Source organism: Mus caroli, chromosome 14 (assembly GCF_900094665.2).
Source record: "Mus caroli chromosome 14, CAROLI_EIJ_v1.1, whole genome shotgun sequence".
NCBI lineage: Eukaryota > Metazoa > Chordata > Mammalia > Rodentia > Muridae > Mus > Mus caroli.
The window spans coordinates 81714178-81719908 of record NC_034583.1 but is presented as its reverse complement, the minus strand read 5'-3'; positions in this window follow the sequence as shown (position 1 = coordinate 81719908).

Below are 5731 nucleotides of genomic sequence, written 5' to 3'. Positions count from 1 at the left end.
CTGCATATGGCAATCACAAGATGGTCCATCCTTTCGTCACAGCTCCAAATTTTGTCTCTGTAACTCCTTCCATGGGTGTTTTGTTCCCATTTCTAAGAAGGGGCAAAGTGTCCACACTTTGGTCTTCGTTCTTCTTGAATTTAAAAGCAGTTCCTGTATATTCATTTTTCACTGAAGCTTTGAAATTAAAATCTTTCCTGACAATCTGTTTAGAGATTATTTTTCTTTATTCACTGATTTATTTTGGTCTTCAGAACAGTGACTACACTGTAGGTGGCCTTTCATTATTAGCTATTAAATTTACTAAGTGTCTAGACTGATTTAAATGCCCCTAAGTATTTCATGACATACAAAGAGATATGTCCTTCCATTCCCGAAGTCTGCTTAAGTAGAATAATTTTCAATTTGCTTTATATAATTCAATAATGCAATAAAACTTTAGAAACATTATCTCATTCTATTTTCTTACATGAATTCACTTTCTAATTGGCGCCTGTGTGCTTTAGTTTTCAAAAAAAGTCATGCCATTAGATTAAATTTGTCTTCATTTTGTATCCATTTTTATAGTCTCACCATATACTAAGATTTAATTCAATGTATTATAACAAACCTAGATTCATGACATCAACCTATGTATTCTACACAAAACCAAAACACTCCCATTTTCACTTTTATTTAGATGATTAACAGTGCCCAATAATTAAACAATTGGCACTATAGTCATCACCATAGTTATGGCCTCACCAAACATAAATATATCCTTAGATATTTTTATTTATTTTATAAATATGTTGCACAGATGTGTACAAATATATTTAAAGGAGATTATAGATTTGTTATTTTAGAGAAATGTTCTCTTATTCAAGATAAATTGTCTTAACAAATACCATTTACATCTGATTATTCTCCTTTATGATTTACATTTATTTTACGTATGTGAATATGTGATATGCTTACCACATGCATAAGGAGTTTGATGCCTTAGGAATGATGGTTGTGAGCTCTCATATAGGTTTTTGAGAATGGAACATGGTTTCTCTCTAAGAGGAGTAGGAGCTCTTAGGCAGGGATTCATTTCTCTAGGGCCTCAGATTATTCATAAATATCAACATTTACTCCCATGGCTAGAAATACTTGTATATATGTGTAAAAATAAAAATAGATAAATATGAGCCATATTTGTCTCTACTTAGTTCATATATATATATATATATATATATATATATATATATATATATATATGAAGCCCTGTGTAGCCCTGGCTGTCCTGGAACTCACTCTGTAGACCAGCCTGGCCTTAAACTCAGAAATCTGCCTGTCTCTGCCTCTCAAGTACTGGGATTAAAGGAGTGTGCCACCACTGCCCGCCTTACTTAGATTTCATCATCTAATAAAATATTTTATGTCAATATCTAATAATAGTACATCTATAATATATTTGTATGTATGTGCATGTAAGAAAGAGAAAGAAAATGTAAAATTAAACATAGTGAATAAATATCTTATAGCTGTCCACATGTGGTGATAGTGACCACGTGACATGAATAATCTGTTAGTAGACTACATTTTAAAGATTGTGTACATAAAGCACTAGGACACTGATGACTGAGAAGGGGGAAGTTAATAAAGTGAAACCTATGATTGTGTCATCTTACCATCTGCAGAGTTTCCAGGTATAAACTTGTAGGCACATAGAAGCTAAGAATTGTGTAGAGAAGAGAAGAAAAAAAAAAAAGTAAAAACATTCAAACAAAAAAACCCTTAATCGCTTAGGACTCAATCACAATGTTAAGCAAATGGAAATAACACAAATTTAGAAAAATAACATCTTTTATCCTTTTGTTTTATTGCTTATTTTCTTTATTTACATTTCAAATGTTATCCCCTTTCCCAGTTTCCCGACCCTGAAATCCCCCTATCCCATTCATCCTCCCCCTGCTTCTATGAGGGTGTTACTTAACCCACCAACCCACATCACCCTCTCCAACCTGGCATCCTCCTACACTTGAGCCTTTACCTTTCACAAGACCAAGGACCTCTCCTTCCATTGATGCCCCACAGGCTATCCTCTGCTGCATATACAGCTAGATCCATCTTAAAATGATATAAAATATTGAAACCTCAATGAAGACAATATATTGCTTATATCTATTTCAATCATAAGCAGAATATCTTAATTTATGAGGCATTAGGTATCATACTTCAAAATATACTGCCATAGTACAGGTGAAAATATAGTCTCCCAGTTAAGATTAATCTGACTTCTCTTGGTCAAACATAAATTTGGCAAAAAAATAAATTCTTTGAATTCATTAGATTATGATTCAAAGAATTCTCAAGGTTATTTTTGGAAGAAAAATACTATAATGCACTTAAAGTTTATAATATGTGTCATTGAGTCCAAAGTTAAAGGATATCTTAACCATTCTAGGAAATTATCAACAGAACACCATAATGCAGTCAACTTAAATAAAGAGGAATTTTAGTCCAGCAACATAGTTGCTTTGACAAGAGATCACATCCAAAAGACTTTCTAGGTCTATATGATAATCCCAGAATTTAGACTTGCCCTGGATTACATGTTCTGGCTGACATATAGAAATACCCACAGTATACACATTTAATACCAAACAATGAAAGTAAGAGTAGCTTATAGAAGGAGGTAGCCAATTTTGGAAGTGACATCTAATTGAGGGATCAACAAATTGATAAATCAGAGAAAAATTTGACAGAATGAGCTAGAGATAGGCTATGCCAACATTCAGGAGAACAGAAAGAAAAGGGAAGAGGCTCCTGAGAGCAGCTCAGAGATAGGAGTCAACACAGTGAGTGCATTGCACTGGAGTTGAGTTCCTTTGTGAGTTCATGCAATTCAGTGCAGGTCACCAGAGGCAGCTGAAGCCACAGAATTAGAAGGAGCCTGAAGATTAGAACAAATAACCAGAGTAAGTTCAGGCCAAGCAGAACATCTCAGTGAGAAGATGATGGAAACCAGACTGAAACAGTCAGCTAGGAAAGGCTTTGGAGCCAGAACAGCTGAGTGAACCAGCCACCTAGAGTTCAGAAAGAACTAGAAAGTGTGAGTTTAATCACCAATAAACCTTAAGATGACACTTTTTACATCAGGAAAATAAAAGCTACTTTCACATTCAGGTAACAAATATTTCTACCTCACAGTTTTAAATGTGAGCTGTCTGCAACTATAGTTCCAAGATAAACAGATACCAAACATTTTGCTGATGGCTGTCTTTTGGAATGTCCAAAATAATTTTAAATCCATAATATGTTTAAATTCATAAGAGAACAGGTAAGGAATTAAGAAAATAACAATATTAAAACAGTTGTTTTGAAGTTTTCTGAACTGAATTCAAAGAATAATGCAGTGTAGGTAAGGTTCCACCATTCATACTTTTGCAACCAAGATCTAGGAAAGTTTTTAACATTGGCCTTGAATGTATCCTCAAGTCCAGCTTAGCCTTGAAGTTGCTATCCTGCTTTTTCAACCTCCCAAGTAGCTATGATAATTAGATTATATCATCAAGTGGGGCTAAAATAAATTTTAAACTATTCTATAGGGTAAACCAAGTAGATGAAATATGGAATAATGTAAGAAATTTCAAATGACTACATTTTCAAAAGCTTGGAACAGAAGGAACATGTTAAATAGAAGTTGGGAAGAAAAAGATTATTAAATTAACAAATTAATTTTGAATTAGATATGTGTGTATGTGTGTGTATGTGTTTTGTGTGTGTGTGTCTGTCTGTGTGTGTGTGTGTGTGTGTGTGAGAGAGAGAGAGAGAGAGAGAGAGAGAGAGTTATTCAAAGATAGAGACAGTCAGAAAGAGTTGCATTTCAATACATTCTCACATGGTTGTAAGTGAAACAAAACATAGATGTTAAGACAACTATTAAAATCACATTAAGCATACCATCTTAAAAAGTGCCCAAAGGAGAAACTAGAAGTAGAAGAGTTAAAATAAGTAAAGCAACTTAGAACACACACACACACACACACACACACACACACACACACACCAGAGGACAATGAAGCAAATCTTAATTTATTAGGACTGTGAACTTGAAATACTATACCCTGCAAAAGTTAAGGAGAAAACCATATGGTCTAAAGTTAGAACGCCCAGTTCTTCAGCCACTGCAATGCTTCACAAAACTATTATCTATGTTTCTCAAGGATGTAGAGACAAAAAAAAAAAAAAAGGATTTGGAATTCTGGGAAAAAATGAGAATAAAGAATGTAAAACTGTAGTGTTATTAATTAATACAATATATTTTAAAAGGAGCTATAAACATAAATGAGCTTGGATTATTGGTAAATGCCTATAATAATATAATATCAGAATACCAGAAGAAAGAGGATCCAGATTTGAAGTTTCAGGTTGTGAGGCTCTAACAAAACAGTGGACTAAACAGCAAAAATTTGCAAGGTATTGTTTTGGAAAAAAGACATGGGTTAAATATCACAGAAGAGTCCATATAATAATCAAGAGAATACATATAATAATCTAGTTGTTCTGTTTTGAGTTTAAAATAATAAATATAAAGTTATATACTATTTATTGAGAAGAGATAATTAAGTTAAAGTTGATATAATCCAAATTTAGTTAACCTTCTCAAAGGAACACAAATAATTAAAAATCATTCAAAAATAGATGTATAAAATTGGTACATACAGGAAGTTTAGTGTCATTTTTAAATTTATGCAGTAAATTAAGCAGCAATAAAGATTAAAAAGGAAATAAAAACGTACATAAGTAATATGACATATTTATGCAGAACTACATCGACAATTTTATAAATAAATTCTTTATTCTTCAAATTCTTTTTTAATCAATTTATTTTTTACATATTTTCTTTTTTTAACAATTCAAATGTTAACCCTTTCCTAATTTTTCCTTCAAAAATTCCCTATGCCCTCCCCTCCCCCTGCTCCCCAATTCTGCAAGGTCAGTATAAAATTAACTTAAAATGATTGTACTCTTATAGAAACAATAGTGAGATAGTTGAGAAAATGAACAGTTGAAAACTGAAAAAATATAAATTAGCAATAAATGTTTTGAAATTTTTTGGATTATGATAAATAAATATACTGAGATGGAGTAATAAAAGACACACAAGACTTGCACATTGACGATTAAAATATGCTAAGGAAAATCAAAACTTCTATAACATCCTTTTATAAATGTAAATGGGTCAGAATACTCAAAATGATTTAGACATCAGTCACATTCAAATCGAAGTATGTGTTTGACTTAATTCCAGGCTACATAGTGTAGGCTTACTGATGCTTGTTTGTTGAAGAGTTGAACAAGCCAAAAAAGTCAAAAAAAAGAGTAAGTTTTTAAAACTCCCCATGACACCATGATGAAAAAGTCTGCATGTATCATACCAAAACTCATACATTCATTGGTGCAATTCATTAGTTCAGCACATACATGAAAAATATTTTAATATATTTCAAAGAAATTAAATTTGACAAAAAAATCATTTCTTAATTACGAATGAAATAGAAGAATGCGAATTGATCCATTCCTATCTCCTTGTACTAAGGACATATTTAAGTGGATCAAGGAACTTCACATAAAACCAGAGACACTGAAACTTATAGAGGAGAAAGTGAGGAAAAGCCTTGAAGATATGGGCACAGGGGAAAAATTCCTGAATAGAACAGCAATGGCTTGCACGGTAAGATCAAGAATTGATAAATGGGAC